Consider the following 17,964-nt stretch of genomic DNA (forward strand, 5'->3'; position numbering starts at 1 on the left):
TGGTGTATAAGGGCTTCAATTGGTTGAGCAGGCTCATTTCTGATGGGATTCTTCCTCTTGCTCAGATTACGAACCTAAATTTTTGTTTAGCCTGCGGGTAGTTGATCGCAGGAACAAAGTTTCATCTGTCGTTCTGGAAGTTGATAGCTTAAATAAATTCAAGGAGGAACTGGACAAAGTTTTAGATTGAATGGATGTGTGAAATTGGGTGTTTTTTTTTTTTTTTTTTTGTTTTGTTTTTTTTTTTGGCTGATGCTACATAAGTTTGCTTTCTTGCATCGCATGCCTCAATGCTACTACTATATATGCGAAGTACCTAAAAAGGTGTTAGCAGTTACATAAATGGAGGAAGAAGGTAAATAATGATAGCAAAAATAAGATTATTAGATATTTATAGACAAATTGATATAGTTACAATATGCTCAAAATCCCTTTATAAAAAGTTAATATTTTCAGTTTCTTTTGATTTTCGTTACTTTACGATTTTGGAGCTTTGATAGTGAAAAATAGGAAAACGAGTTATTTGATTATAAAAATATTCTGTTTGAGAGGAGTGGAATCTTTTAAAAATACGGGTGTCTGGAAAAAAATATAATAATAATCAAGGGTTGGCCTTAGTAGTGAGATGTTTGGGAACCACTTTTCTACACTGTTCTTTTGGACTGGAGAATCATGGCATATTTTGCTTAAATAACAGCTAACAGTTTTATAGCAGAACACTTTTAACAAACATGACAAATGTTTGCTAAAGTGGGAAGCATCAATTTTAACTATTGCATTTAATATGTATCAAATTATTAATACAAAATATACGAAGGTGCCAGTAGAATGATTGTAATTAAATTCAACGTAATGGTATCAATCTGGGAAACAGGCGGTAAAGATTGAACCAGTAGGTTTCTTAGATTTGACCACCACTGTTATCGTTAGCCTTATAATCATTCATCATTTATTTTTGCCTTATAGAAGTTGGTTTGGCGCATTATGGCCTTAGTTGACGACGCGCCATTAAACACCAACCAACATTATAAAGGTAAATTTACCCTATATTTTAACAAATATTTTATTATTTAGAAATAGTATGTCACATATACTTAAAAAAAAAACATTATTTGTTTGTTTGGGAATTTATTTGGCGCATATCGGCATCTGTGGCCATAGTGCGCCAACATATATATTATCTACACTATTTTCCATCGAAACGTAGGTAGTCAACATTGAACGTTTAAAACATTTTTTATTAAATAAATTTATTTAAAAAGATAAAATGCTAAACTGTTAACATTATGAAAAATTTCTCTGGTAAAAGTAGCTTTTTTTTTTTTCTTTTTCTATATGGGAGGACATTCCTCAAGGATAAGAATAATTTCATTTTCTTCGTTCGGTCTGATTTTTTTGAATAAAATGCTGTAACCACATGAAGAATATATTACTGTATTTCCAGAAATTCTGTATTAAATGAATCGTGTTGTTGCAATTCGTTTAACAGCTATATTACGATAATAAATAAAGTTAAATTCAGATCAGGCCTGTTGAAAACTTATTTTTCCATGTAGTTGTCTTCTTTTTTGGACTAAAACGAAACTAACAAGAAAACTCTTATGAAAGGCAATTCAGGCCCTTGTGGGTAGCACAGTTAGTATAATCACCGCCTTCCCCTTACTGAGTGAAAAAGACCTGAGTTCGAATCCGGTCGATGACGGGAAGGATTTTTATGGATCTTTTTCACAATGTCAGTCTCAAGCGAGGACAGCATGTTTTTTCCCTCCTTGGAAACCCAGGTTTTTCGTCCAGTAAACAGCAAAACGACCACAGAACACACTCATGGCGCAATATGGCCTAAGTTCCTGATGCGCCTAACATCCCTACAACAACCCGTTACCAGAGCGATACTGAAATTTTAACTTTTATGGAATTTCTTGGTTCAAATTCAGACAATCTTACCTTATTTGAATGGCTGGGAGTGACTGCCCAGGAATGAACTTATTGCCCAATTTGTCTTTGTAATTTTGGCAGCAGCATTGGAATCAATCTCGTGGATTGTGCAGCGGATATAAACGTTCGAAAAATAAAGGCGCGAAATCACATCAGTTAGGAGCTTGGTGTTGATTGGTGTAGACCTACTGTTTATTATAGTTAGTAAGTTGAGTAGATCCAGCTGGTGCCTACTGTAGATAACTCTACATCTTGTAGATCATTTAATATATCTTTGCTAACACCATAGGCTCCGCCGTAGCTAGGTGAGCAGGAGCAGCAGTGCGTAGCACACGCTTCTTGATTAGACCGGGATTCGAGCCCATGACCACCAAATACGGAGGATGCGGAAAGGTCAAGGAATGACCACCGCATATCCCCGGGGCAATATGGCTTTAGTTGCTAATGCTCCTAAAAACCAAATAACATAACAAGTATGGCTAACGCCATACTCCCTGCAATATTTCCGTAATCAATAATTTGCTTAAAATGGGTTTATTAGTTAGTTGCACAAATATTTTTGGTAACATGCTATTAATGACTTTTGGAAAGTATTCCAGGTTTTTACTTACAGCTAGCTATATTTTTCTTTTTTACTGTAATTTTTTTGTTTGTTTGTTTATTTATTTTAACTTTTTGTTTTCTTTTGATAATGTACAACGGAAGCTATAATATGTTATTTCAGTGACTTTGCTGCCAGTGGTAGTAAATTAAATCCTTGACACACACACAGTTTTTATTACTGTAATCCAGGATTTCGAATGTTAGGAGTGAGATTTAACTATGAGCTTAGCTAATCTATACTTAGAATAATAATGGTTGAACAATGATCTATTATTTATCTTATTAATAGAACTAATTATTTTATTTTTGTTAATAATATGGTGCTTTATTTTAGATTAATAAATATAAGATTCAGATTCTTAAAATGAAGTCTTAAAATTGTTCGTGGAATATTTAAAAGTGCCTTTTGAGAAATTCCTGATAGTTGATTTATTTCTGTACCGCTGGATCTTTGCTTGCATGTTCTTACATTATTTTATATGTTTATAAATGTAGAATGCGGATTCGTTCTTCTACATTTGTGTGTAGAACGAATCCGCGTCCTAAAGGAAAGTCAACTATCATCACCACTAGATGGCGCTAGCTGTAAATATCAGTCAGTGATGATTATATAAATCAAACAAATTACTGAAATCTTTTTTTTTAGCTCCAGATAGCTTATAACTGATATGCACCTGTTAATGTATATTTACCTAAAGAGTTGATGAATTTGTGCTAATTATTGTTAAAGGTTTGTTGAATATGTTTGCTGATGCATTTGTATTGGATTTCATTTGGCATTGTATTTCAGAGTTCGAAAATATCCCTGTAATTTTGCTACTGAATTATTTATAATTTAGGTATAATATACACACGTGAACCGAAACGACAAAAGTGTAAATTCTTTCCCCCTTCTTTCCCATCCCCTGTTTTGCTAGAAGGAAGGTTTTTGTAGTTTAATGATGTGTAACCATCCTTCACATTTACACACAGTGAAAGCGTACCGTTAAACAGGAAATGTAAGCTTATTAAAACTAAGCTGTTGAACTTGCAAATGATTTTGTAGTGATTTAATTGCATAATTTATGAGGAAAATTAATAATGTACTAGGTTATTACATACAGTGGATTAAATATCGTTTCTAATGTGCTGTAAAATGCAGTTGACAACGTGTAAGGTGTTTTTCTACTAAGGAAGTGTTTTGCATTGAATTAAATAGAGGATAACTGTGTATAGTAAGAGATTATATATAATGCGCATATATAATTAAATAAAGAATTTTTGGGAGGGAAAGGGGGAACGCATCGGATCTTCCTTCTGGCACCTTTCTTACTTTTTTTTTTATTGTTTTTAAGGGGCGGAGACATGGCAAAATTTCTTCAATTGGATAAGATTTCAGAACGGAACATTTGAGAATGTTACGTAATAGCATATAACCATTGAGGGGGGTGGACCGCAATGTCTTTTAAGAGGGCGACATTTTTAAAAGAGTAGTTAGCTATAATTGGTGCGTTATTCACAATATTATGATATATATGTGTGTGTGTGTGTGTATATAGCAGGGGTCGGCAACCTTTTTGAGTGAAGAGCCATTTTTGATCTAATTAAAAAAAAAAAAGAAAAGAATCCGAAGAGCCGCACTTCAGCTCAAACTCGGGAGGAGAGGGGAGTTTTTTAATGAAATGGAATAGAGTGGGAAGGTGTTTTATTAAAAAAAATATATTTTGAAATATTATTTATTAATAATATTTCTAATTAATGTGACTTTTGCTGCTGAACTTCTTGAGCGAGTATCTTATGGCATCAGGGAAATATGCCGTAATTTTGATCTTTAAGCATGCTGAGAGACTCGCATTGTTCAGACGGTTTCTTGATATATTTTTAATAATATAGTTCAGGTCCGAAAATATTTGCCCGCAGAAATTCTTCGAACCAAAAACTGAGAGAAGTTCAAACGCAAATATTTTCAAATTTATATGTATCCGGTAAGCTACACCACGCATCGACCACAATTTGGTCTTGCTTTTTCAACTCATCTATTGGCATCCATTTATGTAGAATCCCAAGGGCAACCTTTTGCCTCTCCAAACCCTCAATTTCAGTTTTAAGGCATTTTAGTCTTGCACTCCACATGTCCTTTATTTTTAATTCCTCTAACTCCATTTCAAACTTTGCTTCATGTGGGCTAAAAGTTAAAAGAGCCGCTCGTGAGTCGTAGGTTGCCGACCCCTGGTGTATAGTATAATATTATATTATGCACTCTAGTCGAAACATTATGACCACCTACCTAATAGCGTGTTGGGCTATTGTTACCTGTTGTTGTTGCGTGTTGCCAATGCATCATAAATTCAATATCAGTGTGTACGGCTTTGTTTATCTTATTTGGGTTGGGGTTATAAGACTGGGTCTCTCGTGATTAGCACAGTGGTTGCGATCACCGCTTTCTACACCAAGTAGAAAAGGCCTAGTTTTGAATCTCATCTCAACTTGAGGAACTTTTATTGACCTTTTTTTTCATAACATGGCCTAGTTAATTTTCATTTTTAATCATGAGAAGCATTATGCTCCCACTGAAATCCGAATATTCGGCGCCAAGGCTTCAGTTCAACTTACAAATACTGTGCCATTTTCCATGTTAAGCTTAAGTTGCTAAGTTCTATTTAAGTTGTATAGTATCAGCTGAGCAGATGAATTCGCTATACATTTAGAAATCTCAGATACCTCTAGGACAGTTGTTTCTAAACAACTGGCCTCTCATCAACTGGTGGGCAACCTCTATTAGCAAGCGTATGCCAAACTGTGAATAATCAACTTTGTCTAAGTGAATGGTGTGGAAGTAAGGGTCCATTTAAAACATAACCGTTATGTGTGCCTTTAACTGCTAAAAACTGGGCTGCGTTTGCTCTACACAGTACAATTCTATAGGATTGCAGGGGCATTTTCAAAGCAGTAGTTGAAATCAAATAAAATTAGTTCACTTTACTGCGTTCGATTTTCGATCGTGGGGATCATTTTGCTTATACTTTAGTCCAGTTTTAGAGGTTAAAGGAACGAATAACGATTGTTATGTGTTTAAATGGAAATTTTACTTCATACACCGTTTATCCATTCACTGAGACAAAATTGATTATTTATAGTTAGATATAACTATAAATAATCTCGCCAGCTAATGAGGAGTCAGTAGCTTCGAAACAGCTGGTTTGATGGGGTCTCAGATTTTAAAATGTATAGCAAATTCGCTTGTTCGGGTGATGCTATGCAATTTAAAAAGATATTAGCAACTTAGGCAGAACCGTAGCTAACGGTCTTTGAGCGCAGAAGCAGAACTACATAGTTGCTACTGCACCTAACAATACCTCTTCAGTGACTTAAAGAGTTCTATATTCGCATGCCACCATCTTCTTCATATATTTTTTTTTCTTCTCCACGTGCTGTCTGGAGTTCCCACTCTAGTGCAGCCAGTTTATTTATTCATTCATTTTCATTTCATTTCATTCATTTATTTATTTATTTTATTTTATTTATCTTTCTGTTCTTTATTTTCTAAATCAAATTATTCTGTTCTTTATTTTTATTAAATTATTATTTTTCTTATTTATTTAATTTGTTCTTCACGCGCTCTGCCTTGAGATTCCACTCTAGCGCAGCTAATTTATTTACTTATTTTATTTTATTATTTTTATTTCTATTTTTAATTTTATTTTTATTCCTATTTTTTTATAATTATATATATATATATATTTTTTTAATTAATTTTTTTTTCACGCGCTCTGCCTTGAGTTCCCACTCTAGTGCAGCCAATTTATTTAAATTGTTTTTTTCTTCTTCTTCTTATTTCTCTATTTTTATTATTATTTTTTTCTCATTATTATTTAATATATATATATATATATATATATATATATATATATATATATATATATGTATATATATATATTTATTAATTAATTTATTATTATTATTTTACTCTTTTTTTTTTCTTTTCTTTTTTTTCCCCTAACTGCACCACGGGTGGTGGTTTTTTTTTTTTTTTTTTTTTTTTTTTTTGGCTCTTCTGTCTTTATCTCCTCCCTCTGGAATGGTCCCCCAGAGGAATCTGTTCCACCTTCTGGCAACGTTAGGTGGGTCAGAGTCTCTCTTGAGACAGTACGTGTTTTTCTGGGACTGGCCCACCTTTCCGTGGTGTGGACGAGTACCCAGAATCATTTGTCCAGGCGACTGATGCTTCTGGGTAGCCAAGTGGGCAGAACATAACAACAGAACACACACATAATACACACAAACGTACGTCACACACATATCTGGCCCATTTGTAGTGACATTTGTAGTAGTCACAGAGACACAAGGCGGAATTGAACAAACGTTCTAGGTGCCGCCCGTACATATACACATGTCCATGTCCACATATACTTGATCTAGACATCTCTAAAGCATTTATGGTAACCGATTTACTAATATACGGTCTTGTTTTGCAATTATTAATAGCATGTAACACAGTTGTTATTCAAATGTCTTTGTATCTTGCTTGTTTGGGCTTCTAAATTATTGGCATTTTTTTTTTTTTTTTTTTGTATGTATCATCGTGATGTACTATTCCGAAAATTTTCAAATAGTTCCATTAACTATTATGCTGCGCTAATTTTATGACATTGCGTACATTGCATGGTCACAACAGTTACGGTAATGCAGCAGATATTCTTTTAAATCGTTGTAGAGAGAACATCTTTTGAAGTTAAGGTATATAACATGTAAACTATAAGTTGAAGCTAAATAAAAAAAAAAAAATAGATATTAAATAAAAAATATACAATCTTGTATAGCCGTCCTTTTCAGTGCCATATACTGTATCTTTTTTTTTTTTTTTTGGTTGGCTTTGGATCATGTATCAATTTGCAACAAGAGATTTTATCTACAATTACGATTTCAAATATGATTATGATTGATCATATTACTCTTTTATTACCTAAGGATATGAATTGTATATTTACACTTACCGGCTTTATCAGGTACACCTGTTTAATAGCGAGTAAGCTGTCCTCTAGCTTTTAGAACAGTCTGAATTCGTCTTGGCATGGGAATTGAGACGCTACAGGGACCACCATCCTTGCAGTGTGCTACAGGAATGCTGGCCCATATATTCAGTTGATTTCTGAAGTTGTATCAGACTGGATGTTGAGGATCTCTTCTCCGGAGAGAGCTTCTTCAACCTCATCCTATAGGCTTTCAACTGAATTTGGATCTGGTAGTTGACTGAGGAGGCTACAGCAGTAGGTTGAATTCATTCTCATGTTCTTGGAATCAGTTCTGGCCTAATAATATGCGCATTATTCAGTTGGAAGAATCCGTTCGTAGGTGAGTAAACTGCAGCCGTGAATGGATCATGGCTAGGTCGCTAGGTTGGAAACAATTCAAAGGGCTCAATGTGCAATACCAAAATGCTCCCAACACCATTTACATCGCCATCACTAGTTTGCATTTTTGACACCTGGTAGGATGGGTCCATGGAATTGTGCTATTTTCGCCATACTCCGGCTCTCCCATCAGTATGAAACAGCAGAAACCGAATCCGTCAGTCTCGGTTACGATGCCACTTGATTTTTCTGGCAGGAGTGAAACTCGGTTCTGTCGTTGGCTGCGCTACCCCATCGATGATAAGTTACGACGAGTTGTACGCTCAGAATGCCTGTTTGGTTACCACTTTGTACACAGTTGTTATTTGATTTACTGTAGCCTTTCTGTTACCCTTCACAAATCTTATTGGTCTCTATCATCAACAAGCTGTTTCCGACAAGAGAATCGCCTCTGGCTGGATTTTGTTTGGTTATTGGATCACTTTCGATAAAGTGGGATACAGTCGTACGTGAAAACCTCAGCAGGGTTGCAGTTTCCGAGATAGTTAAACCGGAGCGTCTTACTCTGGCTATCATGTTACGTCAAATTTTTCTTCACTTAAATCTTTCTTCTTTCCCATTCTCGCAACGCAACGTATCTGCCTACCTGCTTTGTACTGCACGTACGAACATGCGATGTTTTTACTGATGGGAGCCTTCCATTTCATGAATAGGGTAGGCGTATCTAATAACGATTATAACGTTAGTACAAATCATGAGAAGAAGCCGCATAATATGACGCTTTCTCCTTCTCCAAATTTCAAAACCAAGTCCTTGCGACTCCCTACGTTACTTATAACGTTAGTACAAATCATGAGAAGAAGCCGCATAATATGACGCTTTCCCCTTCTCCAAATTTCAAAACCAAGTCCTTGCGACTCCCTACGAGCAGCGCATACTCTTAGGGACAATTCCTTTAATATTTGAGCTCCATTGTCAAGTTTCGTAGAGATGTCATTAGGGATAATGTGACCTAATATTTTTGAGAGGTTAATGTCTGTATATACTTCTTTACAGAGATCTTCGATTGGATTACATCTGGGAGGAGGGGCAAGGGGGGGCAGGATTAAGTCTTGGAACGTTTTGAAAACCATTTCTGCACACATCTTCAAGGCGCTATGGTAGATTGTTCTATTGAAAAATAGTGAGAATTAAAGAGGGTTCTCTTTTTGCTATATTTGTATTTCTAAGGGATCCGCCAATCTTTTTATGTTGTTATGACTTCATCTGAAATTTTACTCACTTATATATACATTGAATGATCACTGAATTGTGACCACCCCTATGAAAACTGAATGAGACCCGTTGACCGCGTGAGGTACGAGAGTGCGGAGTTAGTCGACCTAAGTAGCATAGATAAGGTGTCAGTGGTTCAATAGGTAGTAAAATTCCGAGCGTGATGGGTAAAAAGGAAGGATTTATCGGACTTTGGTAAAGGACAGATTGTGGGTGCTCGACGAGCTGGTGCCTCGATTTCCCAAACGGCTGAACTGGTGGGGTGTTCGAGAGCCGCCGTAGTTAAAGTGTACCCGGACTGGCGTCAAAATGGTCAAACAACGACCCGACAACAAAACTGAAAAGGTCAGCGAAAGGTTGATATTAGAGATGAGCGCTGGGTCCGACGACTCCTACAGGCGAACAGGCGCAGCACTGTTGAAGAGTTGACTACCCAATACAACATGGGCCAACCTGGAACAATATCTGCCATGACCATGCGTTGCACGCTCGCACGTATGGGCTGTACCAGCAGACTACCCCTACTGCATCCTCTCCTAACCAAGGCTCATCGGCGTCAAAGACTCGCCTGGTGCAAAGAGCATGCAAGTTGGACGTGAGAAGACTGGAAGAAGGTGTGCTGGTCGGATGAGTCACGTTATTTACTCCACACCGTGGATGGTTGTGTACGGATTTGGCGTCAACAATATGAGGCTCTTGATCCATCATGCATGGTATCAAAAGTGCAGGCCGGTGGAGGCGGTTGTATGGTGTGGGGGCATGTTTCACTGGCAGGAACTTTGACCCCTGGTGCATGTGGAACAACGTATCAGTGGCCTCTGCTATCGTCAACTGTTTGCTGACTGTACACCTCGCTATGTACACTTTTTCCCGAATGGCAATGGTGTCTTCCAAGATGACAATGCGCCCAGCCATCGGGCACTTGTTGTGCAGGAATAGTTTGAGGAACACAGTTCTGACTTCCAGCATATCGATTGGCCTTCGAACTCGACCGATATCAATCCCATAGAGCATTTGTGGACTCTATGGAAAGGCATATCAGGCGTATGGATACACCAATCAACTCCATACCTGCATTGCTGACCGCATTACACACAGCTTGGTTGGCCATACCTCTCGAACGCTTCCGACATCTTGTTGAACCAATGCCATTTCGGATAGCTCTGTACTGAGGGCAAAAGGAGGACCTACGAAGTATTAGGTAGGTGGCCATAATTCAGTGAGCACTCAAGTGTAGATCATGTCAAATAATATTTGTATGTAAACTTGTACCTTCCAACACCAACTGGAGGTATCCAGGACAAAAAATAAAAAAAAGCCTAAATTTGAATTTCAGTTGACGGCCCACTGTGAAGCTGCAGTCGTAGCTGTTAGAGATCGTAGCTGTTGGAGAGACCCAAGGAACTGGAATCCGATGAGGGAGTGTGGAGGTTCTCGCGCCTGTCTTAAGTGAAGGGACAAAAGGAGGAAGTGATTAGTATATATTCGTACGAGGCCATACCCTTTGTACTGGTAATTCCTTTCAGGCAACTCATGTTTTATATTATGTCATGTTATGTTTTTGTGATAACAAATGATATACTACTCACGATACTCTACAGTGAAATCCTCTAATTTTCTAGTATGATTGCAGCTTCACAGCTCGCAACCGATAGAATTTCAAATTTGGGCACTTTTTTCGAATACTTGTGCTTGGCATTAGCTGCTAAAATTTTTCACAGAAGTATAAATCATAATTTATAATAATAGCGGACATAATTTCAGATGACCTTTCGACATGACAAAGTTGACGATTTCCTCGTTAGTGTCCGTTGTTATATTGCGACCTACATAATAGTCTGTGCGTGCTGACGGTTTGAGTGTGCTTTGGCATGGAGAACACAAAATTAGGACACATTCGATGTGTGGGCCATACTGTCTTTAGGATGATGGACCATTCTGAAGGCATTTTACCCATGCTACACATCCTGAAATGTTGGGCTATATTGCTTTCAGACGATCTCACAATAGGACCATTGTGACTAGCGGTGGATTGGATCCTCCGCGTTACGCAACCTGTTTGACCTCTTCTGACAGGTGCTCATTGGTGTTGCTGAATAGAAGAAAGGTGAAATCTTCCGAATGTTTTTCCAACCATATCTGCACACGTCCGGCTCGGTGTCGTGTCCATAGAAAAAAATACCATCATCGCTGTGGAAAAACAGGAGCTTTAGTGGATGTACTTGATCCACAGCAATATTCAGGTCGTCCACAGCTGTTAGACGTTGCACTGTATCAGACGATCCAGTGACTGCTAAAGAAATATATTCCTTGGACCATGACACTGTCACTCTCCCAGAATCTACTGTCTTCCCCATGCACATTGGGCCTTTTAAACTGAAGACAAGCAATGGGTCATTGCCTGTCTTCAGTTTTCCACTTTGTCTATACTAGACATGTTGATTCGGGGAGGGAGAGAGAGAGGCTTTTCTTCTCTTTTTTTTTTTTATTAACAAAAACAACAAGCGACCCCTAGCCAGAAACTGGCAAATCTGCTATGTACATACATAGCTATATATATACAATGATATATATATATGATACAATATATAATTATACATACATATAATCGTGTTAATTACAATGTTATAAGTGTAATGAACATGTAACATGTTCACACAGCAAATCATATCACACAACTAATCAGAAGTAGAGAGCGGCATCAACTTTCATTCCTTTTTTCAATTGACAAAATCAGCGTTTACCCATGCTTAGCACCAGTTGACAAATCCCGCTGCATATCATGAGTAATAATAAAAGCTAGCTAATAAAATATGTGCCAGTATATGACAAATCTTTTATTAAGCTGGAATGATTCAATCTTTACGATTCGATTAGTCATTGAAGGTTCAATCATTGTGAAGGGTAGTCATATTACATTGATTACTGAGTGAATATTTAATTTATTAATTCTATATTTTAATTTGTCTTTTAGAAATGTGAAAAATGTAAACCATTTACTTCTTTATATTATTGGCATTGTCTTAAAATGAAACTACGAATACTTATATATTGTTAATGATAATGCACATTGGACAGTGTCATTTCCCGTCTCAAATATTTAGCTCCTCCCAGTCAGTTTTGCTGTTGTGTATGCTATAATGATTTACGTGGAGTTGGTTTTTGTCATGTAGTTTTATGTGTATTTATGTTCTTATCATTGATGTAGGATGACTTCTGAATCACAGGTGAATGATTCGCGTATAACCAATTATTGTAAACCGACACTTCTTATCTTTCGAAAGTTTTTGATGGGGATATTAAAGTGAAATATCATCATGACTGTTGTTGTAGACCTGTTTCGCCGGTCATGAAAAGATTATCATTAAAAGGAGGAACACGCCAGTACGATTTATTTTTCACGATCTATCAATATTTTTCTGTGTATAAGTAAACAAGTCTTTGGGTTGTTTCCTAGCCATTATGACGAGCTGTCGGACATTTAACCAATACTTGATTTAATATTTATTGTTAAATATCTGCGTTAGTATCTCTGTTTATTTGACGCCAAAATGGGCAACACGTCTAAGACTGACTTTTTCTTTAAAAAAATAGATAAAACGATAAAGGTAATACTTCCGTGAGGACGCATTCATTGGAAAATAACAAAACATGTCCAAAAAGAGAGGGAGAGAACAAATTGTTGAGGACGTTAGTTGACCAAACATGGGAGAATCGACTAGATTGTAATCATCTAATTGCCATTCTTCTTTAGTGCAAACAGCAGTACCTTTTCCCACGAGAAAGAGCTTCACCAGGCATTGCGGATAATTTAGTGATAAGAAGTCAATGATTCGCTGGTCTCCTCTCATTTATATTCTGGAGAAAGTTTCAATGAGTGCAGATGGCAGCTGCTTTGTGACAGATTTAAGTCCCGCATGCAAATACTCTCGACATCAGTCTTGGTCCCACTTTTGACTAAGCTACGTGTTCAATGTGGACTTTTGCCTTTTGTTTTCCAGACACGAATTATATCAGCAGGAAGTGTTGACAGTATTCTCCCCCACTTCTCCCTGAAGTCAGACATAGACTGGTTTTGTGGAAACATCGATCATTCGGACCGATTAACATCATCGTAATGGGGTTATACAGCTTTCGTTCCCGTTTAAGAAAATTAAAGGGATGTTGCATTACAGGATGTTGTACTGCAAATTCGGTGCAGTTTTGGAAGTTTTACGACCTCTAATTACAGGACAGGTAATTTTCATGAGTTCGCTGTGATTTGGAATGCTGTGGTAGCGATGGGACACAGTTGAATAAGAATGTCAAGACCATCAAAGGTATTTGGGATCTGCTCGTTTCCTTTTTCTTCTGAACATTCATTTATAGTGTAAATGTTAATATATGGGCTAGAATAAAAAAAAAAGAAAAAGTGTAGGAGTGCCTTATTTCACGTTATCGAAGGAAACTGCAGTCAAAGTATAAGTTGACTTTATTTTTTGCTTTGAAAATTGGTTCTTAATCATATATTCTCCTTATAAGTCGATTCCATTTTTGCAGTAATCTTTCGCATCTCGTGTAGTGGTGCATTACAGTAAAATCTGCATTAAGAACGACTGTCTATTTTTTTATATCCATTCTTTCTATTCTTTCTTTACAAAGTTTACATTTACATTTTATTACACTGCACAGTAAACTGTAAAGAAAGCGGTAAGCGTGTACAGCACTTCCTTTATGTAAAACCTACCAAAACCCACAGGCAGAGGTGAGGACATGATATCGCTCTTATTGATGCTGTATGGGTTCCTTGGGGTTTTGATTATATAACTAAGTTATTCCTTATTTTCGTACTGCACTCTGGATTAGTTTCTCTGTAAACAGTGCCTCAATGTGGAAGGTTATTTGCTATAAGAAATTTACAGTCTCGAAAGTTTACTTTTCGTACACTAAAACTTAAGTTGAAAGATAACTCCTGACGAATCCGAAGAATTCCATGAACTATTTTCGTCTGATGAAGAAGGTGAACGAAATCTTGGGTTTTAAAAGGTGGACAACTATTTATATTTTCTTAAAAGTATATATATATATATATATATATAAAATAAATTGAAATATAGTGGTATCTATTCATGTCTTCCTAATCTCAGCACATGCCTCTAATTCAAGTTGTTTTTATGCTCACTATAAAAGTCGACCTTAAACTTTTCCTTTCTTTTTTAGTGCTTAAAAGGTACTTTGTACCAGAATATAACGTAAGTTACAGTGGATGAGTAGTTTCTTTGAATGTGGAAGTAATACCTTCACTTTCGAAAATGTTATGGTTAATACAGGTAATAATAATACTAACTGAGATAGCACATACATCTAGTGCGTAACTCTGGGCCAGTGTGCAAACATTTTTTGTGGACTTCTAATATATTGTGTCACTTGGTCTTAAAAGTATTGTTGCTTAATTTGATTTCGTTTAATTTAATAAAATTAATTTAATGCTATTTAACTTTGTTATTATTCTCATTGTTCTTTTAATTAACAAGAGAATTAACACACAATATATGCAGCGGCAGTGATGCCGCTGCATATATTGTATGTTAATTCTTTGAAGAAAGTTCAGCATCTTTCTATGACAGTCATAAACTAATGATTATTCTGTAACATCAATTATCTCTTCTTATATCTCTGTATCTAATGGCCGTGAATGCAGTTACGTATGAGATATTGATTGCGTTGAAGACCCTCACATCTAATAACATGGACGATCCAACCACCAAGAGTGCCCTAACCACTGATATGATTTTCGGAACATTAACCAATATTGTAACTATCTTTATATACACGAATTTATGTGTTGATGTCCCACTTTGATTACGTTAACATTGGTAATGAGATTCATTACATGTGCTTGGCTCCGGTTACATCTTCCGAAAGAATAAAACACACTGTACTGACAGACCTCTCAGCAATGTACGCGAATATTATATATTCAAGTCACACTGTGCCCGGTCTTGTAATAGAAGAAATGCAGTGCAGACCTTTCACGCCCTGCTGATCAAGGATGAAGAATTCGTGGATTTATTGAAAAATTGACTGCCTCAATACGCTCTGTAAAGATAATTTCTTATGACTATATTAAATAAAAAAGGGATGCGGTGGTGCAATTTCCCTGTTGCGATTTTAAGTAATAGGATGCGGATAATTGAATATCTGCCAGATATGGAATTGAATGCCTGCCAAATATGGTTGTTTATTGGCGCATTGACAACGGAGATCATAGTGCGCCGCCAAATATGGAGGCTGAATTGTAGGATATGGGAAGCGGTCGTATACAATATGCTAACTCACTTGTCAGGTCTCAATTAGTAGAGTTGTATTATGATATCTGTAAAAAACCCGAATACCGTGGAAATATTTTATTTATGATTATTTTAGATGTCTTTCTTGATTTACTGATGAGGACATGGGACGGTGTGCCCGCTCGTTCGTTTTCCTTATATCGCAGTGATACCTTTGCGCCTACCGGTAGACTGGCTGCAGTGTAAATAAAAATTGTATTGAGATCCAATTTCTTCAAGTAATTTCAAGCCTGGAAAGTCAACGACAAACTGGAAGGTTAAAAATTTTCGTGTACTGCTTTTGGCCTTCAGTAATTCTAGATTTACTTGATAAATTTAGAACTTTAACTTATTCACCTTCAAATTTCATCGAATAATATGCAACTAAAGTTCACTGTTTACCTTAAAAGCCCAGACATTTTGTTACCTTTTCAATATAATTCATTTCAAAGCATAAGCTGAGATATCACTTATTTGAAGTGTTTATAAGGTGGTTGAGGTGATTGGCATTTTAAGTAATATAAGAAGGAAAAGAGTGACGAATCTCCCGAGCAAAGGAAAAGTCAACTAGCCAAAAAATGAAGACAGCGTAAGTTGCATCATCGTAGTCCAGAAATTCAGACGCGGATAAGAACTTCCAATTCAGAACGAATGTATACTGCAAGAGCAAATGAAACCCTTGAACAAGCTAAGGTCAAAGGAGCAGCTGACAGTGCTAGACTTAGAAATAGAGTCCAGAATTGGACTTCTGTGCAGTTCGATGTAAGATGAGAAGTGGATGCAGTCAGAAATTCAAATCGAATAGAAATGTGTGTGTGTTATGGGTATTTAATGGCGCATAAGCTATACTGGCTATAGTGCGCCTTCGAATAGAAATAAGTATAAAGAACGAACAAAGGAGGCCTCCTGGGTTGGGGATAAACATCAGAATCTTTTTTAATAACTGCAACCAAGGGTATATACAGTTGAGATATAAGTAAAAATAAAAAAATAAAAATGTATGCATATAAAACTATTGATTTAAAATAAGATAAAAGCGAGATAAAAGATAAAAACATAAAACGTTTACAGATAAGTACCGGGTGGTTATAAAATAAGTTTCCCTATTCAGGAGACCCTAATGTCAAAATGGTTAGAGATAGCGCTGTGAAAACCGATGGGTATGGGGAAGCGATTTGTAGAAGAAAAAAAATCAGTTCAAATTTCCGCCACCATGGGAGAAATTGGCACTGTAAACATGAGATAGAATACTTAACTTAGAATTAGATTTTAACACCAGAACTTAGAAATCTACAGATATTGTTCTATGAGCTTCCCTTCACTTGAGATGACATTCTGAAAACGGAGGCCTGCGTGCGATACAGTTTCGTAGCATCTCATTGGGGATTTTGGCTACTTGCTCTTTAATGCTTGCTTTCAAATCGACAAGCGTCTGTATGCCGCCACGGTAAACTCTGTCTTTCAGGCATACCCATAGCCAGAAATCACAGTGATTAAGATCTGTGATTGGGCTGGCCAGAACTGCGGAAAGTCTCTAGAAATGATGCGATCATTTCCGAATGTTGAACGGAGCAGTTCCTTCATTTGTCGACCAACGTGGGGAAGGGCACCATCTTCCGTCTCCAAGCATTGCCTTTCTTGCAGAGAACACCTCATGGCCTCGTACACCTTACGGGGCCATGAGGTGTACACTCTCCAAAGAAAGATGGTCCGATTATAAACTCTGCTGTGAACCCACACCATACTATAACGTATGGACTTGGTAGTGTTTTTCATGCACAGCAGATGGACGAGAATATTCGGCAGTTTTGTGCATTTACAGCCCCATGAAGAGTGAAATGTGCCTCATCAGACCACAAGATCATTCGAGCCCATGTATCGTCAAGTTCCATATGAGCCAGAAATCGTAGAGCAAAGTCTATTCGTTGTTGCTGATCACAAGACTTTAGTTCTTGCACTACGTGAATCATGTAAGGGAACCAGCGTAAAATTATTCAAAGCACTTTATGCACAATAGACCAGGGAAGGCTCAAGTCTCTTGACACACTTCTCTGGCAGGCACTACTGACTGGTAGTGTTTCGCATTCTGACCACTGCAACCGCCACTTCATCCACTCCACTGGCACCTCCGTAGCCAGGTGGGAAGGAGTAGCAGTGCGTAGCACACGCTTCTTGATTAGACCGGGGTTCAAGCCCGTCCCCACCAAATATGGAGGATGCGGAAAGATCAAGGGAATGACAATCGCATATTCCCGGAGCAATATGGCCTTAGTTGCTAATGATCCTAAAAACCAAATAACCTGGTAGAACTTGTTCAAGAAAGATCCGATATTTAGCGGAGTTCATGCGGGATGGTTCATGCGGGATTTGACAGTAGCAGCAGCGCAGACGAGTCTCGCCATGAGATCCATTTCCGTCTCCACAGGCGATTCATACACGAAAGATTTGAGGGCCCCCACAGAAAGAAATCAAGGCTCGATAAATCAAGTGAGCTTGGGGGGGGGGCAGGCAAC

Source organism: Mastigoproctus giganteus, chromosome 7, assembly GCF_048544385.1.
Source record: "Mastigoproctus giganteus isolate SK-2022 chromosome 7, ASM4854438v1, whole genome shotgun sequence".
Taxonomy (NCBI): Eukaryota; Metazoa; Arthropoda; class Arachnida; order Uropygi; family Thelyphonidae; genus Mastigoproctus; species Mastigoproctus giganteus.